The sequence below is a fragment of the Jaculus jaculus genome, chromosome 20, assembly GCF_020740685.1.
Source record: "Jaculus jaculus isolate mJacJac1 chromosome 20, mJacJac1.mat.Y.cur, whole genome shotgun sequence".
Taxonomy (NCBI): Eukaryota; Metazoa; Chordata; class Mammalia; order Rodentia; family Dipodidae; genus Jaculus; species Jaculus jaculus.
In genome coordinates, this window is record NC_059121.1 from 7412917 (window position 1) to 7425764 (window position 12848).

Consider the following 12848-nt stretch of genomic DNA (forward strand, 5'->3'; position numbering starts at 1 on the left):
ACCTCAGTGTCCACCCCCAGCAACACGCCTCCCAAGTTGCCATCCACTGGAGACCACGCACTGAGAACACATGGGTTTATGGTGGACATCTGATTCAAAAAACCACCGCTGCTAAGGAATTCCGAATGGCATTGAGTCAGTAAAAATGAGAAAATGACCTTCTAGAAAAGCACTTCTAAAAAAACCTTCCCAGGGTTCTTTGAACCAGTGGGAAATACCCTCACAGAGCCAAAGTGCAGAAATATGGTGCTGGTTTCATGGCCATGCTCACAGGGAAGCTAGACCCCAACCTGGATTTTGAGATGGCCTCTCACATACTGTGGAGAGAGGGACAAGTGAGGCCCCAGGAGCTCTGTGGTCTGGAGAACCCTCAAGTGTCTGATAATAGAGACTTGTCCTTTTGAAGACAGTTCGATCAGTGTGGTCCCATGTTCTTTCATGACTAGAGGAATAACTAGCAAAGAAACAGCTTCCTATACCTTGGTGGTGGGAAGTCCGAATAGCTTATCCATACACAACGGAGGGTCCTAGGACATGGCCGGAATCCCACCCCACACTGCACCACACTTCCAGAGAGGACTCGTACTGATGTGAGCCCCTCTTGTCTGCAGGGGCTCAGCCAAGGCTCACATACTACCACCTACGGGCTTGAGGTCGGGCTCAGAGCTCACGCGTCTCCACAGTGTCTGTTTTGGTTAGGATACAAAGACCAGCAAAGCCTTGGGTCACACTGCACTGGTTACATTTTGTTTATTTATTTACTTACTGTGAACAGATGGATACCTGGCCAGCAATGTAAGGAAGGAAATACTTAGCTGCAGCCTACATGTTGAGGGAATTCAGTCCGCAATGGTGGTGGGGCCGGCATGGTGGCTGGAGCAAGAAGCTGACTCGTCACAGCAGGAGAAAGGAAACAGAGGATGAACAGGAACTGGGGCTCAGCTGTGAAACCCAGGGCCTCAGTGCCTGGCCCACCCTCCCACCCCAGAGACCTGCTTCCTCCAATACCGCTCTACCTGCACAGCCTTCCAGAACAGTGCCATGAGCTGGGTGTCGAGTATTCAAACATGCAAGACATCTTGCATTCAAATCACTATAGAACAGACTTTTGTTGTTAGGGCTTACTTTTTTTTTTTTCTGCTTTAAGATAGGATGTCTCTATGAGACCCAGCCTGGTCTAGAACTCACAAAGCTACAACCACAGGCTTGTCACTTCACTCAGCTCTAACGTGTCCTTTCCTTGACACAGAAGGAAGCGCTGCCACGTGGTCATAAGCCAGCTCGGTGATGTGCCGCCACATTTCAGCGCTTGTACATCATGGGACGTCCGCAAACATAACTGACTCTCACGCGGTTTTGTCAGTGAGACAAAATGGAAATGTCACTGGAGCAGGGGTGACGCTTTCTGCGCTGAGCTAGGGCATGACCTTGGGGCTCTGATGACCGCGCACTCACTGCTGCATGGAACATGCATCCTGAGCTGCAGCTCGGGCTCTGACCACAGCTGACATTTCGGTTTTCTCATTGGTAATTCTGACCCTCCATGGGGGTGGGGGGCCACATGTAGTCCTGGAAACAATTCCCAAGAGGAGCCAGGGGCTCACTGATGCCATCCTTGCCTTTGCCACCCCCACCTTCATTGTCCCTCACAGGCTTTATTGGGGGTGTTCTCTCCAGTTTGGAAATTGTTCCCTTGGTGCCATGCATTATAAAGAACAACAGCGGGATTAGAGAGATGGCTTACTGGTTAAGGTGCTTGCCTGTGAAGCCCAAGAATCCCGGTTCAATTCCCCCAGTACCCATGTAAGCCAGGTGCACAAGGTAGCACACACATTTGGAGTTCGTTTGCAGTGGCTGGATGCTCTGGCATGCCCATTCTCTCCCTCACATAAATAAAAATAAAATATTTAATAAAAAAAGGAACAACAGCAAGTGTGAACAGAGCCTAACTCAAATAGTCACAACTTTGGGTAGTGTGTCAGCTGCTTTCTCATTGCTAGGACAGCATTTCTGACCAGAATCAGTCAAGAGCAGAAGCGTTTACTTGCACTTAGTTTCAGAGGGTAGAGCCATCTTGGCAGGGAAGATGTAGCAGGAGCAGGAAGCTTGGGTCACATCATCATTTCAGCATGGGGGAGGCAGGGAGGGAGGGAGGGAGAGAGAGAGAGAGAGAGAGAGAGAGAGAGAGAGAGAGAGAGAGAGGACAGCACATGGAGTCTAGCTATAAAACTCCAAGATGCATTCCCAAGAGACATATCTCCTCCATCAAGGAGCTACATCCTCCAGGCTCCACAGCCTTCCAGAATAGCACTACTAGCTTCAGATCAAGTTTTTAAACAAATGAGTCTATATAGATGTGGTGGTTTGACTCAGGTGACCCCCATAAACTCAGGTGTTCTGAATGCTAGGTTCCCAGCTGATGGAGATTTGGGAATTAACACCTCCTGGAGGCAGTGTATTGTTGGGGGCGGGCTTCTGGGTGTTACAGCCAGTTTCCCCTTGCCAGTGTTTGGCACAGTTGCCTGTTGATATTGCCCACCTTATGTTGGCCAGGGGGTGATGTCCACCCTCTGCTCATGCCATCATTTTTCCCTGCCAATGTGGAGCTTCCCCCTTAAGCCTATAAGCCAAAATAAACCTCTTTTTCTTCCCACAAGCTGCTCTTGGTCAGGTGATTTCTACCAGCAATGTGAACCTGACTGCAACAGTAAAGTGGTACCGAGGAGTGGGATTGCTGCTAGACACCTGACTGTGTGGCTTTGGCCTTTTGGAGCTGATTTTCAAGAGGAATGTTGAAGGATTTAAAACTGTGGCCTAAGAGACACCTTGCAGTGCTGTAAGAACAGCTTGATGGACTATTCTGCTCAGAGTTACAAGACCTGAATGCAGTAAAAACTATGGACTATCAGGTTTGGCATATGAGGGTGAGAAGGAGCTGTGCTTGGACTGGGCTAGAAGCAGTTTGTTGAGAGGCTTGCTGTTATGCCCGTGTCCTGAGAAGTCGTGCAAGGTTGCTTTGTGTAGAAATAGACTGGCATGAGCAGAGAGATATGGCACAGAAAAAATGAAATCTTTGAGTGAACTGCTGCCAATTCATCTACAATTGGAGATTACAACCTTTGAAATTGGGCCAGCTGACCTGCACTGGGGCAATGGGAAGAATGCAGACTCTTTTGAAGGGGCCTGAGTGCTCAAGGAGTGTCCTGTTCTTCAAAGTCTGCTTTATTCCACCTTCCATCCCCCAGATTAACAATAGACACCCTGCCTGCCATTGTGGACTATGAGAAATGCAGGAAAGAGAGGGTCGTTGAATTTGCAACAAGGTCTTGTGTTTTGGAAATGGTCATGGGCAGTGTGAAGCAGGTTTGCTGGATGCCTGCAAGGAGACCCCATGGGGTCATGAGGATGGACTGTGGATTACAGTGGAGACCCAGTGGAGATGCTGGGATCACAAGATGGCTGCTAAGCAAAGCTGTCAGCCCCAGTGAATTTTTCCAGGACTGTGAGTTGCCTAGCTGGAGGGGTGAAATTAGAATTCCAGAGACTGGTTGCTGGTTAGAATTATTGGATTTGGAGATTTGTTACTGACTAGAGTTGTTGGTCTTGTAGTTACAGAGTGTGATGATTGTCCTGTTTAAATCTTGTATTGGTTGAATATCTCTTGGCTATGTTCAGTGCCATTTTTTTGCAATGCAAATGTTTATTCTGTGCCATCATGGGTTTGGGGCTATTTTTTAGTATCATACTTCAGTTAAAAGAATTTGGATATGGGGGTATTTGATGTGATTCATAAAATTTATGGGGACTTTTGAAGTTGGATGAATGCCTTATATTGTATATCATGTATGGTTATCAGTTTATGGGGGACAGGGTTGGAATGTGGTGGTTTGATGCAGGTGTCCCCCATGAACTTTGGTGTTCTGAATGCTGGGTTCCCAGCTGGTGGAGATTTGGGAATTAACACCTCCAGGAGGTGGTGTATTGTTGGGGGCGGGCTTTTGGGCATTATGGCCATTGTCCTCTTGCCAGTGATTGGCACACTCTGTTGTTCCTGTTGTCCACTTGATGTTGGCCAGGGGTTGATGTCCATTCTCTGCTCATGCCATTGTTTTCCCTGCCATCATGGAGCTTCCTCCTTGAGCCTGCAAGCCAAAATAAACTGTTTTTCCTACAAGCTGATCTTGGTCCTCGGTCAGGTGATTTCTACTAGAAGTGCAAACCTGACTGCAATGGTTGGGTAGGGGAACATTGCATGTTTAAAGTCTCACCAGTAGCTAATTTTTTGGAAAAAAATATCAAATTTACAAGTCCTCATTCCATATTGAAATAGCATGAAGTGCTTGTATAATTTTCTGCTAGCTTACAACTTGCATTCATGGAAATTTAGATGACGGGGATTTTAATTTCAGTATTCCACGAGTGAAAGTCTCCTAAGCATCAGAGAGCCTCTCTGCCAGCCGGCTACAGCATGGCCTCAGACCACGAAGTCCTCAGATGTCTGAGAGCAGAGCTGCGCCATGGTGCTTGCTGAGGACCGTGCGGCTCCTGGTGCACTGTGGTCTTTGTGTCCGTGGAGTCCGACGTGAATGCAGACTGACGGACACCAAGCTTCGGATGTCCCACAGGCACCTTCAACACCCTGTTCCAGAGTGCGCAAGACCTAGCAAGGGCCACCGATGCCCACGCTGGCATGCTGGAGTGGCACACCCACCTGCTCCGGAGCGCAAGCACAGACGTGTGGCTGTGGCACCTGCATCAAATCATTGGTTGACATGCTGGGGGATGTCTGTCCATGGTGGAGTGACAGACATATGTTGGTCTTGTTGCCAGACAGCTGCTCTCGCTGGGGATTCCAGGAGACAAAAACAGCTGTGGCTCTGTGAGGCTTCCAGTGGCTCCACAAGAAATTACCGATCCTTTCTCTGCTTCAGGCTCTACAAGCACTCACTGAATCCTTCTCTGCTGCAGGCTATACAAGTAGTTACTGAGTTCCTCCTCTGCTCCAGACTCTACAAGCACTTACTGAATCCCTCCTCTGCCCCAGGATCTACAAGCACTCACTGAATCCCTCCTCTGCTCCAGGATCTACAAGCACTTACTGAGTTCCTTCTCTGGTCTAGGCTTTGCAAGCACTCAATGAGTCCCTTCTCTGCCTCAAGCTCTCCAAGCACTTAATGAATCCTCCTCTGATGCAGGCTCTACAAGCAGTTACTGAATCCTCCTCTGCTCCAGGCTCTGGTCTGGCTTCAGAAGGAACATTGTCCACAAACTCTGACACACATACACATACACACACACACACACTGCCCTGTGTGGGCCACAGTCACTGGAGTTTGACTTCAGTCCATCAGCAGTCAACGCACACAGGAGAACACTTCTTGCAAGTGACAAGAGCAGCTTTTGTTTACTCACAGCTTGGCTTTCCGCCCGGAGAAAGATATTTGGTCTTTCCCTAACTGTCAACATTAAGAACAGGTTGTGCAGACACCAAAGAAATGCAAAAAACCATAAGGACATACCTTTAGAATATATACACCTCTAAGTTTGAAAATCTAAAAGAAATGGATGATTTCCTTGCTCCATGTGACCTACCACAATTAAATCAAGATGAAATTAATCACTTAAATAGACCTATAAAAGAATGGAGATCCAAGCAGTTATAAAAAGTCTCCCAACTTAAAAAGGTTCAGGCCCACATGGATTCACTAGCGAATTTTAGCAGACCTTCATGGAAGAAAGAACACCACTGCTTCTCAAACCTTTCCATAAAATAGAAAAGAAAGGAATTGTACTGAACTCCTTCTATGAAGCTAGCATCACCCTGATACCAAAACCAGGCAAAGACAGAACAAAAAAGAAAATTACAGATCAATCATGAACATAGATGCAAAAATTCCCACCAAAATTCTGAAGAGAATACAAGAATATACCAAAAAGATCATTCACCTTGACCAAGTAAGCTTCATCCCAGAGATGCAGGTGTGGTTCAACATACACAAATCAATAAATGTTATACACTACATCAATGGGCTGAAGGACAAAAATCACATTGGGCAAATTCCAACATCCCTTCATGGTAAAAGTCCTATGGAAACTGGTAATAGAAGGAACACATCTCAATATAATAAAGGCTGTTTATGACAAACCTTCAGCCAACATTATACAAAATGGGGAAAAACTGGAAACTTTTCCACTAAAATCAGGAACAAGACAAGGGTGTCCATTATCCCCACTTTTATTTAATATAGTACTGGAAGTCTTAGCTACAGCAATAAGGAAAGAGACACTCATAAAAGGGATACAAATTGGAAAGGAAGAGATCAAATTACATTATTTGTAGATGATGTGATTCTATACATAAAGGACCCTAAAGACTCTACCAGCAAACTGTTAGAGCTGCTAAACACTGATATCCATGTAGCAGGATGCAAAATAAACATACAAAAATGAGTAGCTTTCCCATATACTAACAACAAACATGCAAAGGATGAAATCCACAAATCACTCCCATTCACATCTGCCTCAAAAAACAAAACAATAAATAAAGTACCTTGGAATAAATTTAACCAAGGAAGTGAAGGATCTCTACAATGAAAATTTTAGAACACTTAAGCAAGAAATTGCTGAAGACACTAGGAAATGGAAAGCTATCCCGTGTGAACCAATCCGTGAACCAATATTGTGAAAATTTCAATCTTACCAAAAGCAATCTACACATTTAATGCAATCACCATTAAAATTCCAACGGCATTCCTCATGGAATTAGAAAAAAAAAATTCTAAAATTCATTTAGAAGCCAAAAACCCCCTCAAATATCCAAAACAAATTTGAGAGACAAAAATAAGGCTGGCAGTAGCATCATACCTGATTGGAAGCTATATTACAAAGCAATCGCAACAAAAACAGCATGGCACTGGCACGATGACAGATTCATAGATCAGCGGAACAGAATAGAGGACCCAGATGTTAATCCAGGCTGCTAAAACAATTTGATTTTTGACAAAAATGCTAAAAAGCATGCATTGGGGAAAAGATAGCCTTGTTAACAAATGTTGCTTGGAAAACTGGGTATCTATATGTAGAAGGATGAAAATAGATCCTTATCTCTCTCCATGTACAAGAATCAAGTCCAAATGGATCAAAGACCTTAATATCAGACCTGAAACTCTGAAAATGCTAGAGGAAAAAGTGGGGGAAACCCTTCAACATGTTGGCATAGGCAATGACTTTTTGAATATAACCCCAGTTGCTCAGGACATAAAACCACTAATCAACCACTGGGCCCTCATGGAATTGCAAAGTTTTTGTACAGCAAAGGACACTGTGAATAGAACAAAGAGGCAACCTACAGAATGGGAGAAAATCTTTGCCAGCTATTCATCTGACAGAGGATTAATATCTAGGATATACAAAGAACTCAGAAAACTAAATGATAAGAAAAAATCAAATAACCCAATTAAAAATGGGCTAAAGAACAAAATAGAGAGTTTGCAAAAGAAATACATATGGCATATAAACATCTAGAAAAGTGTTCTACATCCTTAGCCATAAGGGAAATGCAAATTAAAACTACTTTGAGATTCCATCTCACTCCTGTCAGATTGGCCACCATCAAGAAAACAAATGATCATAAATGTTGGCGGGGATGTGGAAAAAGAGGAACCCTTCTGCACTGCTGGTGGGAATGTAATCTGGTTCAACCATTGTGGAAGTCAGTGTGAAGGTTCCTGAGACAGCTAAAAATAGATCTGCCATATGACCCAGCTATAGCACTCCTAGGCATATATCTTAAGGACTCGTCTCACTATCTTAGAGATACTTGCACAACCATGTTTATTACTGCTCTATTCAAGTAGCTAGGAAATGGAACCAGCCTAGATGTCCATCCACAGATGAGTGGATAATGAAGATAATGAAGATTTATACAATGGAGTTCTATTCACCAGTAAAGAAAAATGAAGTTATGAAATTTGCAGAAAAATGGATGGATCTGGAAAGGATTATGCTAAGTGAGGTAACCCAGAAAGCCAAATGCCACATCTTTTCCCTCATTTGTGGATCTTACATTCATACGTGTGTGAGTTGGTGTAAAAATTGGTAGCAGAGGCCAGTAAGCTAGCAAAGGACTATAAAGGAGGGAAGAAAGGGAAGGACTTAAGGGGATGGTAGTATATAAGTAGATGAACAGATTACTGGCGGTAGAATGGTCTAATTGAGGTCAGGGGAAGAGATTGACTAGAAGGAGTGTGCAGGGGAGGGTTAATCAAAATGCAGGATATTGTGAATAAGCCACCTGATAACCTGCTTTTTTAGATAATGGCACGCCCAGAAGCCATAAACTGTTACTAGAAAAATTTCAGTGCCAGGGATGGGATATCTTCCAGTGAGATGTTGGCCAGGGAGGTCCCTGATACCCCCAAAACATTACAGGCCATTGCCAAGTCTCTTGGTTTCCCACCAGGCATAGATGACAAGACCCTGTTTCTGAAGACTCCATATGCCTGGGCTACAAGGGAGATTGATTGAGAAATCAAACTGGGACTGAGCTAAAAACCTCCTCCTGGTAGACCAGCTGGCAGAAAGCTGGAAAAGGCTGCACTGCATGCAGCCTTATCGGAGACAGAAGTCATCAGTGGTAAAAACAGTGGACACTGCAAGTCTCAAGTTTGGCCAGCCAGGCCAAAGGAGCCAGCAAGTGCAAGAGTGGCATGTCTGTTATGGGGGGAAGCAACTACTCTCTAATTGGACTGGAGACCCACTCCATGGGATGGAATACATTCCTGGTACTGAAAACCTAATCAAAAACCTATGGTGAAGAAGCCATCAGTATTAGGAGTTAACACCTGCTCTTGTCTGGCTAAATGCATATATAATGCCCACCAAACAGCCCTGTAAGCACTTTACTTAATATTAATACCCATATGTTAATGCTACTCTCACTTTTGGTTAGAGAAGCTTCTCTTTTCAGATGGCGGTGACCTTGGGATGACTCAGAGGCACCATGGTGCTGAGAAGAAGTGACAGAGGAGTGCTCAGCACTGCAATATCTCTATCACACCTTCCAAGGCTCAGGGTCCATTGCAGAAGAGGGGGCAGAAAGAATATAAGAGCCGAAGGAAGGGTAGGGCTCCTTACAACGTGCTCCTCCAGGCACAAAATGGCCTGGATCTCCATGACCCCACAGTGCCTGACACTATCTACACATGACCATCATAATATGAGGAAAAGATGATGACAGCAAAATAAGAGAGAGACTGATTGAGAGGGGGAGGGGTATGATGAGAGCAGAGTTGTGAAGGGGAAAGTGAGAGGGGAGGAAATTATCATGCTTTATTGTCTATAATTATGGAAGTTGTCAATAATAAAAAATAAAAAAAATAAAAATGTTACTAGCCTTTTTTTTTTGTATCCATGTTTTAGACAAAGCCTGGGACAAGGTTACTTTTGTCCAATGTAGTAATTATACAATGTTTTACTTTTTTCCTAAGCAAGTTATAGCAGTTTCTTCTTACCCTAACTTTAGAAGCTTGATTAGGGACTGGTCAAATATGCCTTGTTTTTCAGGCTCTTGGGACCTGCGCCCTTCTATCTTCAGCTCAGAGGGGGTCTGTCCTGTGGTCTGTCCATGGCTGTGCTAATCTCTCTCGCTTCCTTCTCCTCCTCAGATGGAGGATCTGTCGGCCACAAAGCAACCCTGGATCCCAAGGCACTGGCCAGGGGCTTCTCCGCGTTTGTCTGCTGAGCCCTGGGCTGTGGGAAGAGGAGACCCACAAGAGTTCTTTGGACTCCTGCATTTTTCTGAATGTATTCCTATATGCTCTTTCCTCATAAGATGATTTGAGGTAGCTCATAACACGCCTCCTTTTCTCCTAAATGAGTTTGCATCTGAACAATGGATTTTATTACCTAGAAGCATAAAAATATTTGTATGCTTATTAATTTTCCATCACAGAACAGTAAGAAAACATTATCTTTTTATAATTTATTTTTATGTATTTATTAGAGATACAGAAAGTGAGAGAGAGAAAATGGGTGCGCCAGGGCCCCTAGCCATTGCAAATGAATTCCAGATGCATGCACCACCATGTGCATCTTGCTTATGTGGGACCTGGAGAATCAAACCTGGGTCCTTAGGCTTCACAGGCAAGAGATGTTAAGCCATCTCTCCAGCCCAAGAAAACATTCTTAAAAATCAGAGCTACGTCTGGGTAGATAGCTCACTATGTAAAGTGCTTACCTTACAAACATGGGGATTTAAATATAATTCCCAGAACCCACATAAAAATGCTGGTAGCACCTGCCTCTGACCTCCGTGCTGGCAAAGAGAAGGCAGGTCGATACCAAGGACTCTTTTGTCAGCCAAGCTAGCCTAATTGGGGAGGAGAAAACCATTGAGAGACCCTGAATCAAAAAGAAAAAAGGTGGGCTGGAGAGATTGTTTAGCAGCTAGGGAGCTTGCCTGCAAAGCCTAAGGACCCATGCTGAACTCTCCAGATCCCAAGTAAGCCAGACACACAAAGGTGAGGCAAGCACCAGGTTGCACATGCCCACTAGGTGGCGCAAGAGTCTGGAGTTCTATTGCAGTGGCTGAGGCCCTGGTGCCCCAGTCTGTCTCTGTGTAAAAATGAAAATAAATAAATAAAATAAACTTTAAAAAGAAGGAGTTGATACACCCAAGAAACGATACCTGAGGCTGACCTCTGGCCTCCACATGCACCTGCACACGTATGCACCCACACACATAGGGACCTTCACACACAGGGACATGCATACATTCAGGCCATGCAACACCCACATCTGCAAAAGAGAGAGGGCGGGGGCAGGGATAAACGGATGTTTTTCGGGAAAAGCTGAGCAGCCGCAGGTTAAAGAATGAGAGACAGATGTGGGATGAGGAGCCTTTGTTTCTTTCAAACCTTGGGAGGGATCTCACTTCTGGGGAGACCGGGAGGAGGGACAGTGTGGAGGGAGCCAGGCGCAGAGAGCCAGCAAGCAAGCGGCTCCTGATGTGATGTCCCAGCACACCCCCAGCCCCCCCCCCAAGCCCCCTTCTCACTTCTCCCCCTTGGGCCTCCTCTCCCCAAGCACAGCATTCCGTGTGCACTTTATTCGTGGTCCAAACTGTTCATCTATAATTGGAGTCATTATTTCCCCTGCCATATCTTCTTTTGACTATGAGAACAATTGCTATGAACCCAAAACAATTTGCTCTAAAGTATTGTAAGAACATTTCCCATCTATACTGACTTAGAAAAGCCAAAAATATCAGCGCAACATGCTGACATGTCTTAACGTGGCAGTGTGCTTTTCTACATGTATTTTTATGTCAGAGAAACACAAATTATGTTTATGTATGAGTATTCATTTTGAAAGTTAGAAAGAAACATTCCTCACCTTAGCAGAATCACAAAGAAATTTAAAACTTTTTTTTTTTTTTTCCTGTAGCCTGGGGAATGTCTAATTCTCAAATAAGATATATCCACCACATAAATTGGTGGCTTATCTGGAGTGATGCCTTGCTTCTCCATGAAATGAACTTTGAAAATTTTAAATCGCTGAAAGCTGGCTACACTTACCCTGGATGAAATCACCGTGTGTTCGGAAGGTGACTTGCTCACACCCTCCCGCCTCTTCTCCCAGAACATTCTCATGAGTGTGTCAGTGAGTCGATCCGATGTGTGTGGCTCCTAGCACTCCCGTCTCTCTCTCAATGGCTTGTGTCTGAGTTTGTTTTGGACAAGTTCATTTAGCCTCTTGGTCCAAGTGGTCTGGAAAGGTTCGGGCCAGCAGCGACTGTGGCTGCCAAGGCAGGAAAGGGAGCTCAGCAATCTCCGCTGAGGCGAAGGATACCTGGAAGAGCTGAGAGGTTAGAGACAGCACTGGGGCTATCTGCCCTGCACCTCACCTTCCTCATCCTCCTGCTCCTTAGCAGTTGTCATGTGTGAACCCTCTTTTCAGATTGTGCTTGGGGGAGACTTGATCAGGATGGCAATCATCAGAAATTCAAAGTAAACATTTCTCACCATGATCAAGCATGATGTGAGGGCTGGAGAGATTGCTCAGTGGTTAAGGCGCTTGCCTGCAAAATCTAATGACTTGGGACTTAGGTTTGATTTCTCAGTACCCACAAAAAGCCAGATGTACAAAGTAGCACATGTATCTGGAATTTGTTTGCAGTGGTTAGAGGCCCTGTGTGCCCACTCCCCATTCGTTCTCTCCCTTTCTCTCTCTCTGCCTCTGTCTTTCTCTCTCGTCTTTCCTTGCAAATAGATAATGTATTTTTTAAAATGATGTCCATTGATTTGACACATCCTTTAAAAATGTAAATGTGCGGGCTGGAGAGATGGCTTCGCGGTTAAGCGCTTGCCTGTGAAGCCTAAGGACCCCAGTTCGAGGCTCGGTTCCCCAGGTCCCAAGTTAGCCAGATGCACAAGGGGGCACAAGTGTCTGGAGTTCGTTTGCAGTGGCTGGAAGCCCTGGCGCGCCCATTCTCTCCCTCTCCCTGTATCTGTCTTTCTCTCTGTGTCTGTCGCTCTCAAATAAATAAATAAAAAATGAACAAGAAAAAAATTTAAAAAAAAATGTCAATGTGGATGGCAAGATAGGTGTGGTAGCACATGCCTGTAATCTTAACACTTGAGAAGCTGAAGCAGGAGGATTTCCATGAGTGTAAGTCTATCTTGAGCCATATAGCGTGTCTAATTGAGCCTAGGTGATAGAATGATACTGTCTAAAAATAATAGCAAAATGTGATAAAGCAAATGGAAAAAGAACCTTAATTTTTTAAGACTTGTGTTACTTGAGACATTCTCCATGTTGGTGATGGAATCATGGCTGGACATGGTGGT